Source organism: Musca autumnalis, unplaced genomic scaffold (genome assembly GCF_047663935.1).
Source record: "Musca autumnalis isolate F117 unplaced genomic scaffold, ASM4766393v1 scaffold_5, whole genome shotgun sequence".
NCBI classification, from domain to species: Eukaryota; Metazoa; Arthropoda; class Insecta; order Diptera; family Muscidae; genus Musca; species Musca autumnalis.
This window is the reverse complement of record NW_027412088.1, coordinates 110,954,028-110,980,532: the sequence shown is the minus strand read 5'-3', so window position 1 is coordinate 110,980,532 and position 26,505 is coordinate 110,954,028. Positions and strand designations below refer to the sequence as shown.

General features: G+C 36.4%; 1 protein-coding gene across 3 annotated transcripts in view; it reads left to right on the top strand.

Moving 5' to 3' along the window:
- esn (espinas) overlaps positions 1–26,505 on the top strand; it is a 176,114-nt gene that overhangs the window by 134,931 nt on the left and 14,678 nt on the right. The gene's annotated exons all lie outside the window — the stretch shown is intronic.

Below are 26,505 nucleotides of genomic sequence, written 5' to 3'. Positions count from 1 at the left end.
ATTTTTTGAAATTTCGCGTTGATCTGGAGATATAGCATCAAAACCGGAGGTACCTCCAGAAAATGTAGAATTTGTATGCAAATATCTTTAGAACTATTACAGATACAATCTCCAAATTTTGTATGTGTGACAGAATTTGATGTAGAAATAAATTTACCAAATTATATTCAAATCGGTTCAGATTTGGATATAGCTCCCACATACATATATTTTCGGCCGATTTCCTTATTTTATGTACCAAACATGCTATTTATGTCCAACTTCAATGAAATTTGAAATGCATGACGGAACTTGGTCTGGAAATAAACGTGCCAAATTATATCAAAATCGGTTCATATTTGGATATAGCTCCCATACGCATATATTTTCGGCCGACTTCCTTATTTTATGTACCAAACACGCTATATATGTCCAATTTCGCTGGAATTTTGAATGTCTGACGCAATTTGTTCTAGAAATAAATATGCAAAATTATATGGAGATTGGTTCAGATTTGGATATAGCTCCCATATACATACATTTTCGGCCGATTTCCTTATTTTATGCACCAAACACGCTATATATGTCCAATTTCGCTGAAATTTAAAATGTGTGATGGATATTGGCCTAGAAATATATGTGCCAATTTATATCGAAATCGGTTCAGATTTGGATATAGCTCCTACGTATATTTTCTGCCGATTTCATGTATTTGAGGCACCAAACACGCTATTGATATCCAATTTCAATAAAATTTGGAAAGTGTGACTGAACTTGGTCTAGAAATACATGTGCCAATTATATCGAAATCGGTTCAGATTTGGATGTAGCTCCTATATATATTTTCGGCCGATTTGATACACCAAACACGCTATATATGTCCAAATTCGCTGAAATTTGGAATATGTAACAGAACTTGGTCTAGAAATAAATGTGCCAAATTATATCGAAATCGGTTCAGATTTGGATATAGCTCCCATATATATTTTCGGTCGATTTTCCGCATTGGATGGACCAAACACGCTGTATTTGTCCTATTTCGCTGAAATTTGGAATGTGTAACGGAATTGGGTCTAGAAACAAATGTGCCAATTATATCGAGATCGGTTCATATTTGGATATTGCCCCTATATATATTTTCGGCCGATTTCCTGTAATGGAATGGAGTTCCATTGTCTGACGAAAGAGAAAAATTAGATTGTCTGCAAAATCATTTTGGAGAAATCTACAACGGACCAGCTCCAAATAGAGATCTAAATTTAATTGAGACAGTAATTAATGATACTTTGAGACAGGTTCCCTACAATCTTGTCGATTTTAATGCACACACAAGCTCCCTTAACACTACTATAGACTCAAAATTCACTACTGTAGAAGACGTGAGCAGATTAGTATCTACGTTAAATAACAAAAAATCATCCGGGCAAGACGAAGTATCAAATTTTCTGCTTCGGAAATTTCCACTTGTAGCAATTCGCTATCTGGTAGTTTTATATAACAATTGCTTAAATAATTCTTATTTCCCAAAAGCTTGGAAGATTGGGAAAATTGTACCGATAAAAAAGAAGCAAAATTCATGTGATATTAATAATTTAAGACCCATTTCTTTATTATCGAATTTGGGGAAACTCTTCGAAAAAGTCTTGCGAGAAAAGATGGACGCTGAAATGCAGACAGACTATATTCCAGCATATCAATTTGGATTTCGGAAAGGTCATTCGACAGAAGATGCATTATCAAAGTTTGGTAATGATATTGTGACTAATTTACGAAAAAAATCATGTACTGTGGCTGTTGCTCTAGATGTTGAAAAGGCATTCGATCGTACATATCATGATGGTGTGGTTTATAAACTGATTCAATTAGGATTTTCACCTCATATTGTAAAAGTTTTAAAAAGTTTCTTTTCGGACAGACATTTCTTCATTCAGCTTGGTACTTTAAAGTCTAACTTAAGTATAGTTTCATGTGGGGTACCGCAAGGTTCCATATTGTCCCCTCACTTATTCAACATTTACATGTACGACTTTCCTTATGAACATAATAACTCGGTGGGTATTATGTATGCAGATGACTGCCTATTGTATGCACATGCTGAGTCTCCAGCGGAAGCGTTGGCTCATGTTTCTCAGCATCTAAGGGTTGCGGATCAATTTTATACTGAGTGGGGAATTAAAATTAACACCCGTAAAAGTGAGGCGATATGCTTGAGAAATGCTTCGGGGAAGTGCAAAAGGTGGGTCGTACCTGAGAGCAAGGGTCTACAGTTGTCTTTAGATGGAACTGAAATACCATTTCGAGATAATCTGAAATACTTGGGTGTACGTTTTAACAAATTAGTGAAATTCAATGAGAATGCGCGAAACCTTATAGGAAAGGCATATCGTATAAAAGGTTGTTTTGGTGGACTTTTAAATAGCAAGTCCTTACCAGTGCGAACGAAGCTATTAATATATAAAACATGTATTAGGCCTGTTCTACTTTATGCCTTCCCAATCTGGTTTATAGTTTCACCAACTGTTATGAAGGAAATGGAAATATTAGAGAGAAAGGTCCTTCGTTTGTGTGTAGGGAAACATTTTCAAGCATTTAACAAGCGATTTTCTAATAGTTACATATATGAAACTGCGGGAGTAATCCCATTATCTGTATACTCAATGGAAAGAATTAAAAAATATGTAAATAGACTTCATGGCCACTCCAACTCTTTAATTCAAGATATTGTAAGGGAACAAAGTGGTTTTACTTGGGAAAATACCAATTACATATCGGCACTCGGTATTGATTTGGCTATGCATCTAAATAATACGCAATGTCCTGATTTCTATACCCATATTTCTGGCGGAATTCACAGAGGTTAAATTGCATCCTCTATATAACTACCTTTGGTGACTTGGTTTCACTCAGGGGCCATTATGTAGAGGATGGCCGTAGGTTTTGTTTAGTTAGGTTTAGGTTAAGTGTAGCATTAAGTGAAAATAAGAGGAGATTTTCTCTCCAAATATGAAAGGGTCGGGAGCAAGCCCGAATTAAATTATTAAAATATGCCTAATTATAATTACTCACTAATTTATCACACAAGGTCGCTACTGAATATAAAAAATAATGTAATTAAAACAATACAAAATAGTTTTAAGCTTTCGTTTTATTATAAATCTATAATTTGTTAATTGTTAAAAAAAAGACTCAATAAATATGAATTTGAATTTGAATATGCACCAAACACTGTATGTATGTCAAATTTCGCTGAAATTTGGAATGTCTGACGGAATTTGGTCTATACATAAATGTGCAAAATTATATCGAAATCGGTTATAATTTGGATATATATTTTCGGCCGATTTCCTGTAATTTATGCACCAAACACGCTATGTGTGTCCAATTTCGCTGAAATTTGGAATGTGTGACGGAAGTTGGTCTAGAAACAAATGTTCCAAATTATATCAAAATCGGTTCATGTTTGAATATAGCTCCCATACATATTTTCGGCCGATTTCTTGCATTTTGTGCACCAAACACGTTCAATTTCATTGCAATTTGAAACGCGAGACGGGATTTGGTGTAAAAATATATGTGCAAAATGATATCGAGATCTGTTCAGATCGGAATATAGCTCCCATATATATTTTCATGTTTTTGTTACATATGTCTAATTTGAATGAAATTTTGAAGATACTTAGAAGTCATCATTATATACACAAGTACGAGTACTTATAGTTGAGAAGGAATTGACCAAGGCTACAGCATTAAATATTATATCTTTGAGAGACTTCTTAAGAATAATGTTTTAATATGATATAACTAAATCATTATTTGAGTAAAATTTTTGAATACGAGTGGGAGTTATCCTAAGAGTAATTTCAGATATCACAATATGTTAATATGTATATGACCTGGAAATAATAAGTCCCATTTATAAAATAAATTACAACTATCCTCAAACCTAAGGTTCTCAAACCTGGTTCTATTCTTAATTTTATTCACTCCAAATCCAATCTGTACAAATAAAGAGAAATTAATATGGTAAGAGTATATAACTACCGTAGGAATACTTATAGTCGAAAAGGCTTTAGGAGGAGTGTTACCTCCTGAAACATACAAAAATACCATAGTAGCTCCAAAACAGCCCTGAATGGGTAGAGAACGCCTTCATATCTCCTATATTTATACGTTAAAATATTAAAAAAACATTGCATTATATTTTATCTAAGTCGGGGTAGCAAAGCGCACCGGGTTCAGCTAGTATCATATACATATATGGTAAAAAACCAAATTTATTTTGCAACTCCATTTAAAAAAATTGTTTGCGAACGCATCTAAGATTTGTGCTATAGAGGTTAGGAAAAAATGCTTACTGTGATAAATTATAAGGATAGGAAATTATGAGTAATATTGAAATTACAATCATTAAAAAATATGAAAATTAAAGAGCCTGTCATTCGCGAACTAGTTAAAATCTGTTGGCGCGCATCCGATTTTGGATACAGCGAATCCATCACTTTCAATATCTATGCTTATTTCGATGTTTCACTCAGCGACCAAAGTGTGCTGACAGTTGCATCACACAATGCAAAAAGCTTAAAGTTAATGAAAGTCGGGCAATGTGTAGCACCCATCAAAAAGAAAATTGCGGCTTAGTACGCGAATTTATCAAAATATATTTTTGCAGCTTTTCTTATTTTCAAGGTATCTATATTGGATGGATTCGAACGCGAAAGGGCTCATTAGATCCGTCGCGTTTAAAAACGTAAATTCACGCGAGGTTCCAAGGAAATTGAATGACATTTGCAAATTTTACACGCACGTTTTTTTAAGAAAATTCATGCATCAAATTTTGGCCTTTAGACTACAATTACTAGGATGCTGTACGGAGCACACTCATGAGATATACATTAAATGACGTAAGATCACGAGTTCTATAATCCTAATAATAGTTTTAAGTATTACCTTTTTGCGCGTCCGGATTATTCCGGCTTGAAAATGTCAGCATCAATTTTAGGTGGATGCAGTGGATATATCGAAAAATGATACACTAATATCATGTTGCCCATTGAGTATTCTTTGAGGCTTTCTTTGGACATATGTAGGTCAATAAAATTTAAGGTTAAGCCAAAAATCGGAAGGGAGCTTAAAACCCCATTTTTACAAATTTTTCTACATTGATGCCAACACAGCTTCCACGTAAATTAATTTTAATTGTAATTTAATTTTAATGGAATTTTAGTCTTACTTATAGAATATGTTAACAGTTCGCGAATCCTGAACAAGTGAGAAAAGGCTATAGTCGGTACGGGGCCGACTATGTGATACTCTACACCACTACCTCTGTGAATAATCGTTTCAATCGAAAACATTTCTTTTATGGAGATACGAAAGTTTTCACCTATCTGGCTTTTATACCAAATGATTTAAGGCGAACTGAACCAAAATAATTAATATTTAATTTTATATTTGACTACTGTCGACATCACCAACATCAATAGGCTTCTATCTCTGTGAGAAAATTTCGTGATGATCCGATCAAGTAGCGTGATTTCCAAAAAAAAATGGAAAATGTGATAAATTAACGACTATTGTGATATCTCCGCTATTTGGTCACCTACGGCGACCTAGTTTGCATCATTGTAAAGGTGGAATCTTCCACTTTCATAGTCAGGCTTTGCTTTTGGAAAGTATCCAACCAAATCTGTGATATTCGTCATTATAACTAAAATCGCAAACATAAAAATTTGGGGTTTATTTGCGACTATTGTGATATCTTCGTTGTTTGATCACCCACGAGAACCTACTTTACATCGTTAGAAAGGTGATATTTTCTACTTTTTTTTTTTGCTTTTGGTATACCCCTTATAGAAGCTGAGATATTAGCTTTGGAAAAAAACGTTGTCTTTTTATCCAAATAGGCTTTTTGCCCATTCCGACCCCTAAATATTATTCGATCATCACCAAAATCAATAGGCTTCTTCCACTCCGGGACCCGCATCAACACCCAAAATTTCGTGACGATCCGATCAAAATTGCGACCTGTAGCGTGATTACAAGGTTTAGATGGACAGACGGACGGACACACATAGCCAGATCGACTCAGCTCGTCGAGACATTCATTTTGATATATATAAGTATGGGTCTACGACCATTATTTCGATGCGTTACAAACTTTTTGGCCAAAACCAACTTATAATACGCTCCCCACATAGTGGTGTAGGGTATAAAAATGAATGGTGAATCTCGGATTTATCGATTGTAAAACATTTTGGGTTTTACCATATCTATGTACATAAGGCAATAAAATATGGATCTGTGCCTACTTTTAAAACTTACATATGTATATGTATTTTGTAAAATTCCAATCGTATATGCCGTTGCTGATTCAAATAATTATGTACATACGTATGTACATATGTGTATTTATTTTATGTAAGTTGCGACTGGCGATTTGCAATTCTGCTTTCAAAAAATATCTCTTTAAAAATAGACGTCAAACTTTTCATAAACTTAGACAGACATCTTGTCGCCAAAATATGCAAAGTTTTCGCATAAGTTTTGTGTACATTTATTCGATGAAAGCAAAAACACTTTGCCAATGCAGCTGAAAGGAAATCATAAAAATGCAACAATTTTACCACTCCATTTTTGTTTGTTCATATTTTTGTTTTTTTTATCTGTGAAATATTAAAACGTTTCATTTTCAGTTTCAATTGGAGTTTGAGTTTTCGCAGAGTTTTGTTTGTTTTCTGTTACAGTTTTTTTGTTTCGTCTAGATGTTGTTTGTCATGCATCTGCCACTTTCAGTGATTAAAAACGGCTATTGTTGCCAGTACGATTCCAACGTTTGCTGTTGTTGGTATGTATATGACAGCCAGCCATGGCGTCCAGACTTACACATGCACTGAAGTGTTAATGTTGGGAGTTGGTGGTGGCAAGACAAAAGTTGGTCTTTTGCAAACTAAAGAGACCCATTTACTTGACACAAAACTTTTTTAAAAGACGACAAAGCGATTTCATTAAATGTCCATAAACGAAGAGGGGGTAAATGGGAGAAAAGTCCGAAAACAATTGCAAGATATTTTTTTATTTATTTTCTTTTTCGTCTAGAAAACAAAAGATCAAAAACAATAATAGCACAATAATAGATGCGGAAAAAACTTTGGGAACTGGAGAAAAAGTTGACAAAAAGTGTCCTAAACAGTTAGTAGTAAGTGAATGAAATGAAGGGTACTTGGATATAGTAGTTGTGTATTTCGGTTGTATATTATGGTATAGTATAGGAGCATATTTGGCTAATTTTATAGAATACCATAAAATAACATTTATTTTACGATGAACAATGGGAAAGTAGCACATAGGCCTATTACTGCTGTATGGTGTATGAACCGTCAATATGTCCATTAGGGTTATGACTTTTTGACATTTTTCCTCAAAAATGATTTCCTGTAGCAGGGATGAATGAACTTTTGCCTATTAATCACTATGCTATCGTTTATTCCATTGAAATATAAAAAAAGTTCACGCACAAATCGATTTTAAAAAAATAATTTTTTGAAAAAATATATGAAACGAAAAAAAATTTTTTTTCAAAAAATTATTTTTTGTTGCACGAATGAATAAATATAAGCCTACTTATAACTATAATAACGTTTATTTCATTCAAATATTAAAAAATGCGCAAAAAAAGTCACTTTGAAAAAATTTTAAATTTTTTGTTTTTTGTTAAAAAATTATATTTTTGAATGAAAGCGTTTACGACATTTTTACGACTCTCAGAATTGAAGGAAAATAGTGAGAAATAAATTTTATGTCATTTTAATTATCTCATGTGGCTCTAAAGTTTATTTTCAATTATATATCTGTTTTCAGTGACTTCAAAAAATTGTCCATAATTTTGATAAATTCAAATTTTAAAATCATTTTGTGCGTGAGGTTTTTTCACCGAATCACCTTATAATTAAGATATTATGTAATCTTATGGCAAAACTCATCACGCTATGATACAGGGATATGAGGTTGTAAAAAAGTCATAACCCTAATGTCCATACCTTCACCCATTCTCATTATATGTCCTAGACAGGGTAATAGTTTCCTTACAGAATTTTTTGGTTTTTGTTTTTGACGTGAGATTTTAACCCATAGTATCTATATCTTCGCATTAGTAACACGTGTTTGTTTATAACCTTACATTTTGTTCTCACGTTCGCCTCTCACATAACCTTTCTTATGTTAATATAGACGGTTGTAAAATTTTGCCTGCAGAAACCAAAGGGTTACCTGCAGATCCACCATATTTTTTGACGAGTTCTGTGGCTTCTACATTGTCTAAAGATTTTTATCCTTTGTAACCCATAGAAATAATAATAAGAATTTGTGATGATATGATATAGAGACTCAGTCCCGTTCTCCCCCAAGCAGAGCCCCATCCGTAAACCAGTAGCTTCAAGCGGGAATTGGTACTGGGCTCCATTGATCCACATGTCTCCGGCTGGCATTAAAACATTACACAAAGCCTTTGCCGAATATCGTCCTTCCATTTAAGTTTGGTATCTAGAATTATTCATAGGTATTTAACTGCACGAAAAATATTTATTGAGAAAATATCTTATTAAGAAAAAGGTTCCTCGAAGTCTCCCATATTCGTTTTCCTAGTAATTAGACATACATAGTTCTATTTTCAAGGCTAACGTTCAGATCTCTCGAACTGGCCCAGTTATACGCTGTTTTAAGAGCCATTTCAGGCCTTTTACGTAGAAGGTTTGGATTATTTCCCCTTAAAAGTATTATAACGTCTCGGTTAAGTTGCTTAATAGAGTAATCCACAGCAGAGGTGATATTTGATGTCATGTAGTCCGCAACTTATAAATCTATTCCTTAGCATGTAGTTAATCAAGTTTCCCAGGGTGTAGACTAGGGTTATGACTTTTTGACATTTTTCCTCAAAAATGATTTCCTGTAGCAGGGATGAATGAACTTTTGCCTATTAATCACTATGCTATCGTTTATTCCATTGAAATATAAAAAAAGTTCACGCACAAATCGATTTTAAAAAAATAATTTTTTGAAAAAATATATGAAACGAAAAAAAATTTTTTTTCAAAAAATTATTTTTTGTTGCACGAATGAATAAATATAAGCCTACTTATAACTATAATAACGTTTATTTCATTCAAATATTAAAAAATGCGCAAAAAAAGTCACTTTGAAAAAATTTTAAATTTTTTGTTTTTTGTTAAAAAATTATATTTTTGAATGAAAGCGTTTACGACATTTTTACGACTCTCAGAATTGAAGGAAAATAGTGAGAAATAAATTTTATGTCATTTTAATTATCTCATGTGGCTCTAAAGTTTATTTTCAATTATATATCTGTTTTCAGTGACTTCAAAAAATTGTCCATAATTTTGATAAATTCAAATTTTAAAATCATTTTGTGCGTGAGGTTTTTTCACCGAATCACCTTATAATTAAGATATTATGTAATCTTATGGCAAAACTCATCACGCTATGATACAGGGATATGAGGTTGTAAAAAAGTCATAACCCTAGTGTAGACATCTTAATTTCGAAGGTTCTCTCCATGTGGTGTACCACCTCATGCAGTGCGGTTTCCACTGATCTACCTTTAACGTAAGCGTTTGAGCATATCGTTGGAAATTTCACTCTTTGTCATGGTGTTGACAGTCCGTACCATTGTCCTGAGAAGAAATGAGGTTGAACTTATCGCATGACAAATTCTGGTATTGCTTAACTTGCCTTGTCAGGTTTGGGAATAAAGAGTACTCTTGCCAGGCCATGGGAGTACACGCAAATTTCAAGCTAGCGTTGAAGATCCCGACCAATTTGAAGTCCACTTCCATCTGTAGTAGGTTCAGGAAGATCTGGTCTGGTACCACAGCTTTGTATGGTGAAAAGCATATACATAATGGCTTGTTTGAACATTGAGCTGTTGATTTTTGGTGCATCTTTCGATGAGTGAACACACTCTGTCGGTGACTCTGTGCGAGCCGTGGTGTTCGACAGGAAGTGGTTTCTCATCAGAAGGGTTAGGGTTTCTTTTGTTGTTTCCATTTTTTTGCCCATTTCATCAACCATTTACTCGATCTGTGTGTGGATTTTGGAACGAAACTTCTTTATTTTCGAAAAGTCGTTTTTCACTATCCACCTGTTCACAAAATAGTTTCCAGGAGTTTCGTTTGGCGTTCCTGGTTATTTGGTTGCATTCCTTTAATTTTGCTCGGTAGTTGTCCCTGCTTTTTGATTACGAGTGCATTTTATCCGTAAGGTATTTTTAAGTTGTCAGTATGTCACATTGGTTACATTTGGTTTTGGAAAGCGCTGTTGCCCTTGTTGTAGATAAGTACTATACTCGATGACCAGCGGTCCGTTTAGTTCATCCTGAAAAGAAAAGGGTTGAAGCATAGAGAATGAAGCATAGCAGGCGTTTGAACTTGTAGGTTAGAAGACTAAGGACTCCGTCTTTTTAGTTTATCAAATATGTCATGTTGATATCTCTAAAACTGAACGAGTTGCTGTTAATTTACTTGTAGTTTGACGTAAATCAATAAAAAAGCTTTTTTTGGTTTATGGAGCACTAAAACACTTCAAATAGTGCTTGATCTTGCACAGACATTTAGCACTGATATCTGGCTTGCTTAGTGACTTGCGAATCTCCATAAACCTCTCCAATGCATTATGCGTTAGTTACATGCATAATATCTGGTTTCTATAAACGGAAAGAATCAAAGTCGTGCGACAATTTAAATTTTATTGGTCGAAATTTTTTCTAGACAAAATTGCGTCATAGTTTGATAGTTTCATCAAAATGTCTGTTCAATTTTCTGTTTTGTATGTCAAATACATAAAATCTGGCGAAAATATATATATGGGAGCTATATCCAAATTTGAATCAATTTCAGTAAAATATGGCAAATTTACTTCTAGTCCGAATTCGACTACATTTTCCAAATTTGTACACTAAACACCTCATGTCGGGCGAACATACACATAGAGAGCAATATCCTAATCTGAACAGCTTTTCATCAAAAGCAATAACGTTCTTCCTATGGCTAAAAATAATCTTCCCTAATTTTCAGCTGAATCGGATAATAAATGCTACCTGCACGTTGCGAAAAAAAATACATGGACATATGGACGGACGGACATGCATTAATCGTCTCAGAAAGTGCTCCTACGCACATCCGCAAAAGGAACAATGGATCTATGTGTCTCGTTTCCTTTTGCATGTTACATACAAATGCACATGTGGTATAGGGTTTTACAATACATTTTGAAGGAAAAATAAACCAAGACAATTCTATCTGTACCTCAATGATTGGTTTGTTCCAGTACTGCAAGAATCTACTAATTTTTACTGATTTCTTTAACATAAAGGAAAAAATGTCATCGTAGTAAAAATTAGAAGCCTCTTGCGGGTTCTGGAACAGTGAAAAATGAGACCTTCTTTTATACACAGAGTCCGAAGGTTTTCATAGCCAAAGTACTCAGAAATTGTAGTTAGTTGTAATCGACCACCAACCTTATGTGGGCATGCTAACCGCTGCACATCAACCAACCAATCCCACGGCAGCGGGTTCTTTCGTACCGGATTGACCCGAAACCATAGTGTTTCGGCCAGCGAACTGATACTTAGTATTGATGATGTTCTTTCTAATGGTGTAAATGCATTTGCCCTTTCTTCAAAAAGATTATATTGAACTTTCAATAACATCTGGTAAACTTTTCTGCGAGGGATCAATACATTCGAGATCTCGAGATCGTAAAAACAGAGATCAGGAAACCTGATTACATTTTCTAAGAGCTTGTTTTGCAAGATAGTCCAATTGGGACAAGCATTTATCGGGTTTTCAATTATTCAGTTTTCGTGAAAAACTTAAAACTCGATCATTGAATTCAATTAAGTCAGTCTATTATTTAACTTGCTGTGGTATATGTTGAGTTCAAATCTAGTAACTCATTTTCGACACACTTGCAGTTGACCAATCGAACTAAAACTTTGCACACTTTTAAGATTTGGATGACAATACATGAATATGAAACCAAAACCAATATGGGTCCATGTTTTCCTCTAGCCCCAATATAGCAGTACCACTCGATTTGAGGTATTTTGAGGACTTTATCAACACTTTTAGCCCGAATAGGCTGTAACTTGGCATTTGTAGTTCCCAATGGTACAGAAACTTCTTTAGCAAAACTTGTGGACACGTGTACAGGTTTTGATATAACCCCCATAAAACTGTACCACCCGATTTCGTACACTTTTTTCATCTAAATTGACTGTAAATTGGTTATGCGTTTCCCAGTGGTCAAAAAAATATTTACAAAAAAGTTAAAAATAAGGATAAATTTAAAAAAATATGTTACAGTGTTTTATTTAAAAACGCACTGAAAACTGGAAAATAATTTTTTCGCTTAGCCTCAAAAAGTATATTCTTCTTCATTATGAAATCTTTCAAATAAAACGCTTGCATTTAATTAAAAATGGTGACAAAATTAAAAGGCAAACGTTTTATTTGAGAGATTCCATCTTAGCTTAGCCTCATAAAGTATATTCTTCTTCATAAATATACTTTATGAGGCTAAGCAAAGCAAATTTTTTTTATTTTTAAAATTGTTTGTCATATTTTTCAAACAGTACACACCCATTATGTATTTTCTTTTGAAGTTTTAGGAAAACTCGAAAAAAATCAAAAATCATCATTAGGTCATTAAGCGTTTTTAACGAAAAATTAATTAAAAATTAATATTAAAAACGATCTTCGCCTCAATAGGCTAAAATTCTCAAATAAAAAATTTAAACTGACACAAAGCTTTAGCCAACCTTTTTAATTAAACCATGATTTGCAAATTTCTGGAGAAATAAATAGCTATTTCTTGGGAACTATAACAGATATGTGTTCATTGTTTTTTTCGTTACGGTAGCGTTTACATTATGTAAGCTATTTTATTTTCCCTCAGGCCCTAAATTTTAGTTTAGAATTTAGTTCGAATTTTTAGGGAACAGCTTGGAACAATGTTCCGTTTTCACAGAATGATGCCTGAGATTGCCCTCTTTCAGCCCATGTATACTCTTGTACCAGCCCCGATCCGTCCGTTTAACACTTTTTTAAATTACACGGGTAAAAATTTCTGTTTTCTCCATGCCGTTTTCCATATAAATTATAGCTTTTTTACACAAATCGAAATTTGTAAGTATATGAGTTTTGATATGAGTTAAATATGTTTTATTTTTTTGGTATTTTTATAGCTTTTTTTGGAATTAGACCATTTTTAATATATAGGAAGGTATGAAAACACACAAAAACACTCATAGTTTGATGAAAAATATGAAAAAAACTCAAAAGTTTAACTTTGACCTTGAATTCCTCTGCACCAAATTTGACCGTTCTTTATTCGTTGGATAGCTGTTGTGTTGCGCTTGTGAGTATCAAATGTCTAATATTGAGGAACTACACCAACATAGCTGCTTCTTTAAATATTATTAAATTGTTATCCCCGGTGTATATTTAGGAAAGCCAAAGGAAAGTATTTTCTACCGCATACTCCCAGCTAGTAACTTGACTATAACTATGCACTTTTCATTTCACATTTCATTCAGTGTTTTTTTTATTGTTATTTGCATAAAAGTTATTGCAAAAAAAACTAACTGCCAAGAAAGGAAAAGTACTAGACTAGACTAGACTGGATAGTACGTAATATTATGTCTGAGATAATTTTAACTCGAATCCAGTCAATAGCAATTTCCACCATCCCTTTTACTTAAAACGGAAGAAAATTCATATTTTGTTTGACTCGTTGTGAATGAACCATAAAAGTTTTTTTTCATTTTGTTTCTATGAACACCGACTGAGTTCCAGCTATGCCTTGTACGAAAAAGGGAAACTGTTGTATATTGTTGTTGTTTGGTATGACGGCAAGCGTTTTATGAAAAGGAAAAAGGAGTCTTGTTGACGTCTTTCTCTTTCATTTTATTTCTCTTCTTTTTAATTAAACATCGTTCTAGCATTATCAAGGATTTTTCTTATTGTTTGAAGTCTTTGAAACTTTGAAGTTGTTCCCTTTTTTGTTGTTAAGTGAAAAAAGGTATTTATAGCCATTTTCTTTCAACTTGTCTTTGTTGTAATAAAAAACGCAGTCTATTGTTTGAAAAGTCTTAAAAGAATTTTCACTTCCAATTTTTCAGGTACAGGGGAATATTTATTATTAGGAAATCTTTTGTTGAGAAACTTAGTCTTTTTTATTATATATTCAAAACGCAATTATTTTAATGAATGATTACAGTGAGGATGGTGTTATTTTAAAATTTCAGCAATTGTTTTTATCGTTTGCAAAGAAACTATTCGTATATTAGAATTTAATATTTAATTTGCAATAAGAATTAAAGAAATATTAGCCTGTAATAAATAATAAGTCGCAGACTACTAGAAATTTAATTTAAAATATAAAATTTTTCCCATAAACTTCCCGGAGGAAACAAGGGGGACTTCTCTCATATCACCACGATTCGAATTACTTTAATGATATGGGCCTACATACCGAGTCCGAACGGCGTGTCTTGCGACACCACTTGTACAGAAGTTTTACCTGGCTGAAATAATCAGGAACTGTCGCCTGGCCTAGGAATCGAACCCAGACATACACTGTGTAAGGCGGGTGTGCTTACTATTGCACCACGGCTGCACTTTTAGAATATAGATAACAAATAACGTTCACTCTTTGAATTTGGCTTAATGGAACGGTAGATTTTTGGTCCTACAAGAAAAATTTCCCAAAATGTTCAACAGTTAGTGAAGTAATTTGTCAACACATTTCTATGTCTGGTTATATCCCATAATTTGACTTTTTGAAACTTCTGCACGATTTTCGAAATTCTACCAACTGTTTCAGAGGGTGTGTTGAATATATGCGGTTACTAAGACTGCCGCCCCTCTGTCTGTCGCTTCTTTCAACTTCGTGTAATTCTAAATGAGAAACAAACAACATGAAAAAATTTAAAGTGTTAAAATAATCACCTTCGCTCATTTTAATACTTTTGTAACAACCTTTGCATAAAACAGCAGTTTATAAAGAAATCAGGAAAATGTTCAATGGCCCAGAAAAAAACGAATGCCAAATATTGAAATCCAGTCATCCATGCTAACGAACACGTCAACGCGTGTCTCTTCCATGATGTGACATTAACACACGAAAAAGGAAATGAAAAAAATGTTATTTCGTAATGAAGAACGCAAACAATAATGTTGGCATATTTGACAAGGTTCGTGAAAGGATAATGCTGGGACAAAAGAAGAAGGATGATGAACCCTATACCCCCATATAAATAATGAAAGAATTCATTCAAGTGTATGCAAACAACGGAGAAAAAGAGATTCCAAGTCGCTGCAGGATTTGGCAAAGAAACACAATCAAAGCAAGCTGATAAAAAAGAAAGAAATTACAAAAATTTCAACGCAAAAAAAATGCCCGGGATGAGCAAAGTATTCTTACAATCTTTATCCAGCAATCTGTAATAAGTCGACAAATGGCCAAAATGAAGTTGTAGGGAAAAAGAGATAGCACAAAAAAACGTCGACGACTACAATGTTTATGTACTGAAAACGAAATGATAACAAGAACCATTAATAATTCCGGTTCCGGACAAACTTTGTCATCGTTCGTGCATGAAAAAAATTATCCAAAGTATTAGTTTGCTAAATACTTTTCCAAATATTAAGGATAAACCCAAAGATTTCCACGTAACAAATAAACACACACACGCACACACAAAAACGGACCAAGAAATGGACAAAGAAAAATGGGAAAAAACCAACGACCATTTAGAATTAAACGAATCGACAGTTGTATTATCAGCCAATGACCTTTTCTTGACATTAGCCTCAGGTTGGCACTTCAATCAAACTTGCCAAAGAAAGGATCGAACATATACACAAACAAACGAACGAATGAGTGACAATTTGTCAATACAATTATTGCAGACAGAATGTCATTCGTAAAGGACAATTCTTGGAGTTTTATTTTCTCTTCTGTACTCCTTTGTCAACCCCTGTTACTGTCGTCAAAGCCGTGAAATTAAACTCGCCGAACTTGTTGACATTGGAATAGCAAAATAACGGAAAAAGGGCGTTAAATGGCAACAGAGAAAAGCAGGAAACAAGAGGATATATTGCTATAATTGGATTCGATAAGATTAATGAGAAATGATAGTAATTATTTACAAGGTATTCAAAACATAGATTACGATTAAAAATAGCAATTTAAGAAACGATATGATAGATGTTTGGTGACGAAAAAAGAGGATAATTAGGAAAAGTTTTTATTCGTTCGTTTATAATGGTATTTTTATAAATCTTAAACAATTATAAATTGCAATGTAATATTGTCTTTTAAAAAGACTTTTGTAGAGAACCGTCCCAAAGAAGCATTTGTTTCCTTTGATACTAAAACCCTAAATACGAAATGTTTTCTGTGGGTAATACTGGGCAATATTACTTCATGCCTTTCTATAGTCCTCATACAACGGTAATACCAGATTATATTTATAGTCTTGGGTGCACTTTTCACTAAAAATCCTTGTAATCCCATACTTTCTTCTATCTCAGGCAGAAAACCTCCTCGCCAAAATGTTTTGATATAGTTCTACGTTTCGGTATAGCCCATGTAACCACGGCCCCCATTTTATAAAGTTGGTTTTGGCTCAATATTTTGTAACACATCGAGGTAATAGCCGTCGACTCACATTTATATACCATATCGCACCTGTTCAACAAAAAGGTAGTAACTCAAAATTTTCGTTTTTTATTAAAAAACGGTACATAGTGATCAAATCCATCCTCTGTAAAAATTTCCTATTTTGCCTACTCTTTCTTCAAAAAAGAATCCTTTAAGTCACTCTTCATGTCTTCAGAGTTACTAGTAACGTATCAACAGTTTTTTGTCTCTACCGAAAAATAAGAAATTTTGTGTTACTACCCTTTTGTGCAAAACGTGCGATATCGCTAATTGTGCCCGTCCGTCCATATGTTCATCTGTACCATGTAATTACACTACTGCTCACAATATGGTCCCAGAGAGGAAGAAGCCTATTGAGTTTGGTGATAATCGGATCATATTCTGGCGTCGGAACGGGCAAAGTACTTCTTTGGGAAAATAGTCAATATTTTATTCTTATTCGAATATATCCGTTTATACCAGGGGTATTCGAAAATAAATAATAATATAAAAGTAAAGTAACATTGGGCACTATAGGCCCAATTGCAGGTTTTTGAGGCAAAAAGTCTATTTTTGAAGTCATATATTTTGATAAAATAGTAACGGGATTAGATTCTTAACACTTTGAGCCACTTAGAAACAAAATCATTTCAATCTGGCAACGCATCATGACCACATACCGGGCTGTCAAAGATATTGCATTTCTTACATTGTAAAATTTTATAAAAATTTTCAAACGAAGAACAAACTTGTTTCGCTCGACAATTAAAAACCGCTAACATAATAAACAGTTTTTTTAATGGATAACACGTGTAAAGGTATGTAAATTAATATTCTGATTAAGAAAATAAAAAGGTTAGATTTGGTAAGGAATATTTGATGTAGACTTGTGGTGTATTTTTTGTGTAATTTATATTGTAGTTTATATGGTTTTTGGAATAGAACTCTCGGTATTGCGACGTATTCGCGAAACTATATATATGTGGTAGAAAGTAATAGTGAGTACTACATGTGTGGAAAATTTTATCCCCGTATGGATCCGTAAACTTATAGAAAAAAACTTACAGATAGCGTGACACTTAAAAATTTGGATATTTTTAAGTATTGGGCTGGGCTGGGAGTGGGACTTGACAATATGACACAAGTCGCGAAATTTGATAGTTATCTTAATCGAGTTATACCAAGCATTGAAATCTATTTTGTTCAAGATCTCTTAATTTAGTAATTGGGACTACAAAAAGTATTCAAAAATTAAACTCGATCGCGGTAATTAATGATGGAGGTCACAATTACTATTGTATTGTATTTCAATACGCCAAATGATCACAGAGATTTCGCGTTTGGCTAAAACCCGTTGTGGGGAGGTCCCCCGCCCCCTCCATTTTTCGGTAAAAAAAAACTACCTTACGATCTATTCTAAGTCCTGAAGGATCTACAATCGAAATTTTATTAAATTCGGTCCAGCCATTTCGGAGGGTTTATATTTCGAACATCATGACAGACCTGAATAATTTTCTATTTATGTATATGTAGATATATATACCTAAACCGATCAGAACCAAATTTTCTGGACGTGATTCTAATTGATCAGGATGTACCATATCAAATTTTAAAGTCATCGGATGGAAATTGTGACCTTAGTGCGGCTTTAATATAAAATCGGATAAAATCGGTTGAAACATATATACAAAAGCAATATCTATGTCTGAACCGATTCATTCTAAATTTTGCAGATATATTTTTATGCTCACTATAAACATCAGGACGAAATTTGAAAGGTCCAGAAGCTTCCAGTGATTTGTTGCCTCAAAAACCTGTCATTGGGCCCATAGTGCAATGATCCAAAGTATTCCACAATTTTGGATTTTAATTGTAATGACGAATATCCATGCTTTGGTTGGGGACATTTCTACAAAAGTTGCCAAAATTAACGAGCAGCTTCTGAGCATAAAAACAGGTACAAATTGTGTTATCAAAAGTGGGTACGAACGAAGGTACCACAGATCCAATCTCAGAGGGTGGTATTAAATGTATACCGCCCAGTCAAGATGAGGTAAAGACAGCAATAAACCGGCTGAAGAATAACGAAGCAGCAGAACCGCCCAGTCAAGATGAGATAGAGACAGCAATAAACCGGCTGAAGAATAACGATGCATCATGACCGATGGCTTCCAAGCCGAGCTTTTCAAAACCGGAGGCGACACGCTGATAAGTCGTTTTCATCAGCTTATTAGCACCATCTGGCAGGAACAGCGAGTACCGGACGATTGGAACCTAAGCATCATGTGCCCTGTCCACAAGAAAGGAGATTACACTGTATGATCTAACTACAGAGACATAAGGGCTCTCCCGATTGTCTACAAGATAGTGTCAGGGATATTGTCCGAACGAATAAAGCCTATGGTGAACGAAATAATTGGCCCATACCAATGCGGCTTTACTTACTTACTTAGTTGGCCCATTACAGAACATTTGTTCCATAGACCGAACTAAGAAAAGATCTCCATTCCTCTCGTGTTTCGCTTGACTTTTTGGAATACCGCGCCTTTTCATTTCTTCATCCACTTGTATGCTCCATCGAAGCTTAGGCCTGCCGATTCTGCGTGCACCGCCATGTGGCATGTATTCATACGCCTTTTTAGCGGGTTCATCATCGCTCATTCTTATGATATGGCCTAGCCAACGCAATCGTTGCATCTCGATACGTTTAACTATATTCATGTCTTTGTATAGCTGATATAGCTCGTGGTTCATACGACGTCGATATTCACCGTCAACGCAAATCGGCCCGTAGATCTTTCGAAGAATTTTCCTCTCAAACACACCAAGCACTGCCTTATCTGCTTGCGCAAGTACTCATGCTTCGGAGCCATACATTAGCACGGGTAGTATCAGCGTTTTGTATAGTGTTATTTTTGTTTGACGAGATGTGGCTTTGTTTTTAAATTGTTTACTTAAACCATAGTAGCATCTGTTGGCCAATACAATTCTTCTTATTTCACAACTGATGTTGTTTGTTGTGTTTATGGCAATGCCGAGGTAGACGAAGTCTTTAACTACCTCAAAATTGTAGGTACCAACTTCCACAGCTGGTCCGAGCTTTATGGGTCTTCTCTAGGATTTGCCGCAGAGTAAATATCTGGTCAATGGTGGACTTACCAGGTCTAAAGCCACATTGGTATGGTCCAATTATTTCGTTGACCATTGGCTTTAGTCGTTCGCACAATATCCCTGATACTATCTTATAGGCAATAGAGAGAAGACTTATGCCCCTATAGTTGGAGCATACAGTCTTATCTCCTTTCTTGTGGACGGGACATAGGATGCTCAGGTTCTAATGCTTTATTATTCTTCAGCCGGTTGATTGCTGTTTTTACCTCATCTTGGCCGGGCGGTATACATTCTATACCATCTTCTGGGATTGGATCTGTGGTATCATCGGTTTCGCTACTATTGGATACCAGCAGATTGGAGAAATGTTCCTTCCATATCCTGAGCACGCTATCTGTATCTGTTACCAGATTACCTTGCTGGTCTCTACAGGAGGATGTGCCTGTACCAAAGCCATCTGTATGATGTTTCACTCTTTGGTAGAATTTTCGGACTTCATTCTGGCTCCTGTAAATCCGATTTTTTCACACTCCCGCTTTTCCATTTCTCTCTTTTTCTTGCGGAAAAGACGTTTCTCTTCTCTCCTTTTCTCCCGATATCTCTCTCGTGCGCTACGCGTTGCTACTGATTGTATGTGCCGCATTTTTCTCTTCGGTAGCAGCACGACACTCCTGGTCGTACCATGAATTCCTTTGTGGAGGTCTCTGGAATCCAAGTATGGATTTTGCGGCTGTTTGCATGGAGTGGGCAATATTTTGCCATTGTGTTGTTATGTTATCAGGACAAGGAATGCTCGCGTTAAGCAATTTGGCTAGTTGAGTGGAATATGCTGTGGCTATCTGTTGTGTTTGTAGCCTATCGATGTCCAACTTCCGCGTTGTGTCTGTTCGTGCTTTATTTGCAAAGTTTATACGGGTACGTACCTTTGCTGCAACTAGGTAGTGGTCCGAATCAATGTTTGCGACTCGGAACACGCTGGATGAATGTCTTCCATCTATCACACCATGATCAATTTGATTACTTGTTCTTTGATCTGGAGACAGCCAGGTGCTCTTATGAATATCGATATGATGAAATCTGGTACTGCTAACTACCATGTTTTTGCAGCTGCAAAGTCTATCAGCTTCATACCATTGTCAGATGTTTCACTGTGGAGACTGAATTTCCCGACTGTTGCACTGTGGGCGAAAGTCAAATCTAGCGGGGAAAAAGTCCGAAAACCGACCAAGAGCTAAGTAAAAATCAAAATAACAATCAGTATTGCATTTAAAGGTTATTGGCCGTTATAAGGGTACATTTAATAGGAGTTTTTTTTTTTGCAAATGATAAAATCGACTTTTTTTTGATGATTTGTATATTGACAAGTAATATGGACAAATAAAAATAAATATGACCGTAATTGAATTTTTTCAGATAGTTTGGAAGTAACGTTTATTAAAAAAATAATTGTAGGATTATTTGATGTTGTAAATATTCTGAAAAAAATCTGTAAATATTTATGTGAGAATTTTTCTAGGAGGTACCGTTACGAGGACGATATGCTTTAACGGTGAGCTATATTCGCCATACTCAGTGTAATCATACCTATACAAATAAGTAACATCTGTACCAAATTATAGCCGCTTACCTTAATTAGTTTAGGAGTTATTAATTTTTCCCCGCTAGATTTGCATTTCGCCCACAGTGTGTTGGGCCAAAGATATTCTCCTTTCCAATTTTGGCATTAAAATCGCCTAGAATGATTTTAATGTCATGGGCAGGGCAACGGTCATATGTTTCTTCTAAGCTCTCGTAAAATATATCTTTGGTCTGTTCGTCCTTTTCTTCAGTGGGAGCATGAGCGCAAATAAAGCTGATGTTGAAGAATTTAGCTTTTATTCGAATTGCTGCAAGTCTTTCTGGATACCAGATGTTTTAGTCTCCGACTAACTACGAATCCGCAACCAAACGCATGCTTTACGTCATGGCAGCTATAATACAGTGCGTCACCTTTAGGTGTTGTTGTGACGCCTTTCCCAATCCATCGTATTTCCTGTATGGCAGTAATATCGGCCTTGTACTTTTCAAGTACGTCTGCCAATGCGAAGACTGCACCTTCTCTATAAAGAGTGCGAACATTCCAGGTGCAGATTCGCAGATCATGGTCCTTAAAACGTTTGCGGCGTTCGTCAACTTTAGAGGGGTTTGTTTTTCTTTTCTTTCGTTTTTTCATAGTAGGCTGTTTTTTCTAGGGGAGGGTTACTAACCCGACGCCCAAACCCAAGTTTTTAACGTTCTTATGGGTGAACGCGCGGCACATGTTAGACACCACGGGGAGGTCAGTGTCCACTTGAGATGAAAGAGGGACCAAGATAAATCCTGGGCTTTGCCATGTTAAAACCTGTCAGGACCGTTCCTTGGTATCTTCCATCCCCTACGTCACCCACGGCTTTAGACCTGGCAAATCCACCATTGAGCAGATATTTATCCAGCGGCAAATCCTGGAGAAGACCCAAGTGATGCAGATCGACACCTACCACCTTTTTGTCGATTATAAACAGCCTTCTACAAAGTCGCAAAGCTCATTCGGCTCTGTAAAATGACTTTAATTGTACGGTTACATTAAAGTTTTTTGCTGGGTTAACCCACTTTATGAGGATTTATTTGCCGTTTGCGCTATGGAATTGACATTTGAAACCCAAACCCACTGGGTTAATCCGGTTAAATGTAACCGGGGTATAACTGATACTCGGTCCTCAGTTAAAATAGGAAATAACGAGCTACTGTATGGCAGTAATATCGGCCTTGTACTTTTCAAGTACGTCTGCCAATGCGAAGACTGCACCTTCTCTATAAAGAGTGCGAACATTCCAGGTGCAGATTCGCAGATCATGGTCCTTAAAACGTTTGCGGGGTTCGTCAACTTTAGAGGGGTTTGTTTTTCTTTTCCTTCGTTTTTTCATAGTAGGCTGTTTTTGCTAGGGGAGGGTTACTAACCCGACGCCCAAACCCAAGTTTTTAACGTTCTTATGGGTGAACGCGCGGCACATGTTAGCTCACTACCTTTAACGGGTGTTAAAGTCAGTTCCCCAGGTGACACCACGGGGAGGTCAGTGTCCACTTGAGATGAAAGAGGGACCAAGATAAATCCTGGGCTTTGCCATGTTAAAACCCGTCAGGACCGTTCCTTGGTATCTTCCTTCCCCTACGTCACCCACGGCTTTAGACCTGGCAAATCCATGAGCAGATATTTATCCAGCGGCAAATCCTGGAGAAGACCCAAGTGATGCAGATCGACAACTACCACCTTTTTGTCGATTATAAACAGCCTTCTACAAAGTCTCAAAGCTCATTCGGCTCTGTAAAATGACTTTAATTGTACGGTTACATTAAAGTTTTTTGCTGGGTTAACCCACTTTATGAGGATTTATTTGCCGTTTGCGCTATGGAATTGACATTTGAAACCCAAACCCACTGGGTTAATCCGGTTAAATGTAACCGGGGTATAACTGATACTCGGTCCTCAGTTAAAATAGGAAATAACGAGCTACTGTATGGCAGTAATATCGGCCTTGTACTTTTCAAGTACGTCTGCCAATGCGAAGACTGCACCTTCTCTATAAAGAGTGCGAACATTCCAGGTGCAGATTCGCAGATCATGGTCCTTAAAACGTTTGCGGGGTTCGTCAACTTTAGAGGGGGTTGTTTTTCTTTTCTTTCGTTTTTTCATAGTAGGCTGTTTTTTCTAGGGGAGGGTTACTAACCCGACGCCCAAACCCAAGTTTTTAACGTTCTTATGGGTGAACGCGCGGCACATGTTAGCTCACTACCTTTAACGGGTGTTAAAGGCAGTTCCCCAGGTGACACCACGGGGAGGTCAGTGTCCACTTGAGATGAAAGAGGGACCAAGATAAATCCTGGGCTTTGCCATGTTAAAACCCGTCAGGACCGTTCCTTGGTATCTTCCTTCCCCTACGTCACCCACGGCTTTAGACCTGGCAAATCCACCATTGAGCAGATATTTATCCAGCGGCAAATCCTGGAGAAGACCCAAGTGATGCAGATCGACACCTACCACCTTTTTGTCGATTATAAACAGCCTTCTACAAAGTCTCAAAGCTCATTCAGCTCTGTAAAATGACTTTAATTGTACGGGTACATTAAATTTTTTTGCTGGGTTAACCCACTTTATGAGGATTTATTTGCCGTTTGCGCTATGGAATTGACATTTGAAACCCAAACCCACTGGGTTAATCCGGTTAAATGTAACCGGGGTATAACTGATACTCGGTCCTCAGTTAAAATAGGAAATAACGAGCTACTGTATGGCAGTAATATCGGCCTTGTACTTTTCAAGTACGTCTGCCAATGCGAAGACTGCACCTTCTCTATAAAGAGTGCGAACATTCCAGGTGCAGATTCGCAGATCATGGTCCTTAAAACGTTTGCGGGGTTCGTCAACTTTAGAGGGGTTTGTTTTTCTTTTCCTTCGTTTTTTCATAGTAGGCTGTTTTTGCTAGGGGAGGGTTACTAACCCGACGCCCAAACCCAAGTTTTTAACGTTCTTATGGGTGAACGCGCGGCACATGTTAGCTCACTACCTTTAACGGGTGTTAAAGTCAGTTCCCCAGGTGACACCACGGGGAGGTCAGTGTCCACTTGAGATGAAAGAGGGACCAAGATAAATCCTGGGCTTTGCCATGTTAAAACCCGTCAGGACCGTTCCTTGGTATCTTCCTTCCCCTACGTCACCCACGGCTTTAGACCTGGCAAATCCATGAGCAGATATTTATCCAGCGGCAAATCCTGGAGAAGACCCAAGTGATGCAGATCGACAACTACCACCTTTTTGTCGATTATAAACAGCCTTCTACAAAGTCTCAAAGCTCATTCGGCTCTGTAAAATGACTTAAATTGTACGGTTACATTAAAGTTTTTTGCTGGGTTAACCCACTTTATGAGGATTTATTTGCCGTTTGCGCTATGGAATTGACATTTGAAACCCAAACCCACTGGGTTAATCCGGTTAAATGTAACCGGGGTATAACTGATACTCGGTCCTCAGTTAAAATAGGAAATAACGAGCTACTGTATGGCAGTAATATCGGCCTTGTACTTTTCAAGTACGTCTGCCAATGCGAAGACTGCACCTTCTCTATAAAGAGTGCGAACATTCCAGGTGCAGATTCGCAGATCATGGTCCTTAAAACGTTTGCGGGGTTCGTCAACTTTAGAGGGGGTTGTTTTTCTTTTCTTTCGTTTTTTCATAGTAGGCTGTTTTTTCTAGGGGAGGGTTACTAACCCGACGCCCAAACCCAAGTTTTTAACGTTCTTATGGGTGAACGCGCGGCACATGTTAGCTCACTACCTTTAACGGGTGTTAAAGGCAGTTCCCCAGGTGACACCACGGGGAGGTCAGTGTCCACTTGAGATGAAAGAGGGACCAAGATAAATCCTGGGCTTTGCCATGTTAAAACCCGTCAGGACCGTTCCTTGGTATCTTCCTTCCCCTACGTCACCCACGGCTTTAGACCTGGCAAATCCACCATTGAGCAGATATTTATCCAGCGGCAAATCCTGGAGAAGACCCAAGTGATGCAGATCGACACCTACCACCTTTTTGTCGATTATAAACAGCCTTCTACAAAGTCTCAAAGCTCATTCAGCTCTGTAAAATGACTTTAATTGTACGGGTACATTAAATTTTTTTGCTGGGTTAACCCACTTTATGAGGATTTATTTGCCGTTTGCGCTATGGAATTGACATTTGAAACCCAAACCCACTGGGTTAATCCGGTTAAATGTAACCGGGGTATAACTGATACTCGGTCCTCAGTTAAAATAGGAAATAACGAGCTACTGTATGGCAGTAATATCGGCCTTGTACTTTTCAAGTACGTCTGCCAATGCGAAGACTGCACCTTCTCTATAAAGAGTGCGAACATTCCAGGTGCAGATTCGCAGATCATGGTCCTTAGCACGTATGCGGAGTTCGTCAACTTTAGAGGGGTTTGTTTTTCTTTTCTTTCGTTTTTTCATAGTAGGCTGTTTTTTCTAGGGGAGGGTTACTAACACGACGCCCAGACCCAAGTTTTTAACCTTCTTATGGGTGAACACGCGGCACATGTTAGCTCACTACCTTTAACGGGTGTTAAAGGCAGTTCCCCAGGTGACACCACGGGGAGGTCAGTGTCCACTTGAGATGAAAGAGGGACCAAGATAAATCCTGGGCTTTGTCATGTTAAAATCCGTCCGGACCGTTCCTTGGTATCTTCCAACCCCTACGTCACCCACGGCTTTAGACCTGGCAAATCCACCATTGAACAGATATTTATCCTGCGGCAAATCCTGGAGAAGACCCAAGTGATGCAGATCGACACCTACCACCTTTTTGTCGATTAGAAAACAGCCTTCTACAAAGTCGAAAAGCTCATTCGGCTCTGTAAAATGACTTTAATTGTACGGTTACATTAGAGTTTTTTGCTGGGTAAACCCACTTTATGAGGATTTATTTGCCGTTTGCGCTATGGAATTGACATTTGAAACCCAAACACACTGGGTTAATCCGGTTAAATGTAACCGGGGTATAACTGATACTCGGTCTTCAGTTAAAATAGGAAAGAACGAGCTGTATCTGCTATACAACGACATCAGTATAGTTAAACTTATCGAGATACAACGATTGCGTTGGTTAGTTTATATCATAAGAATGAATCAGCT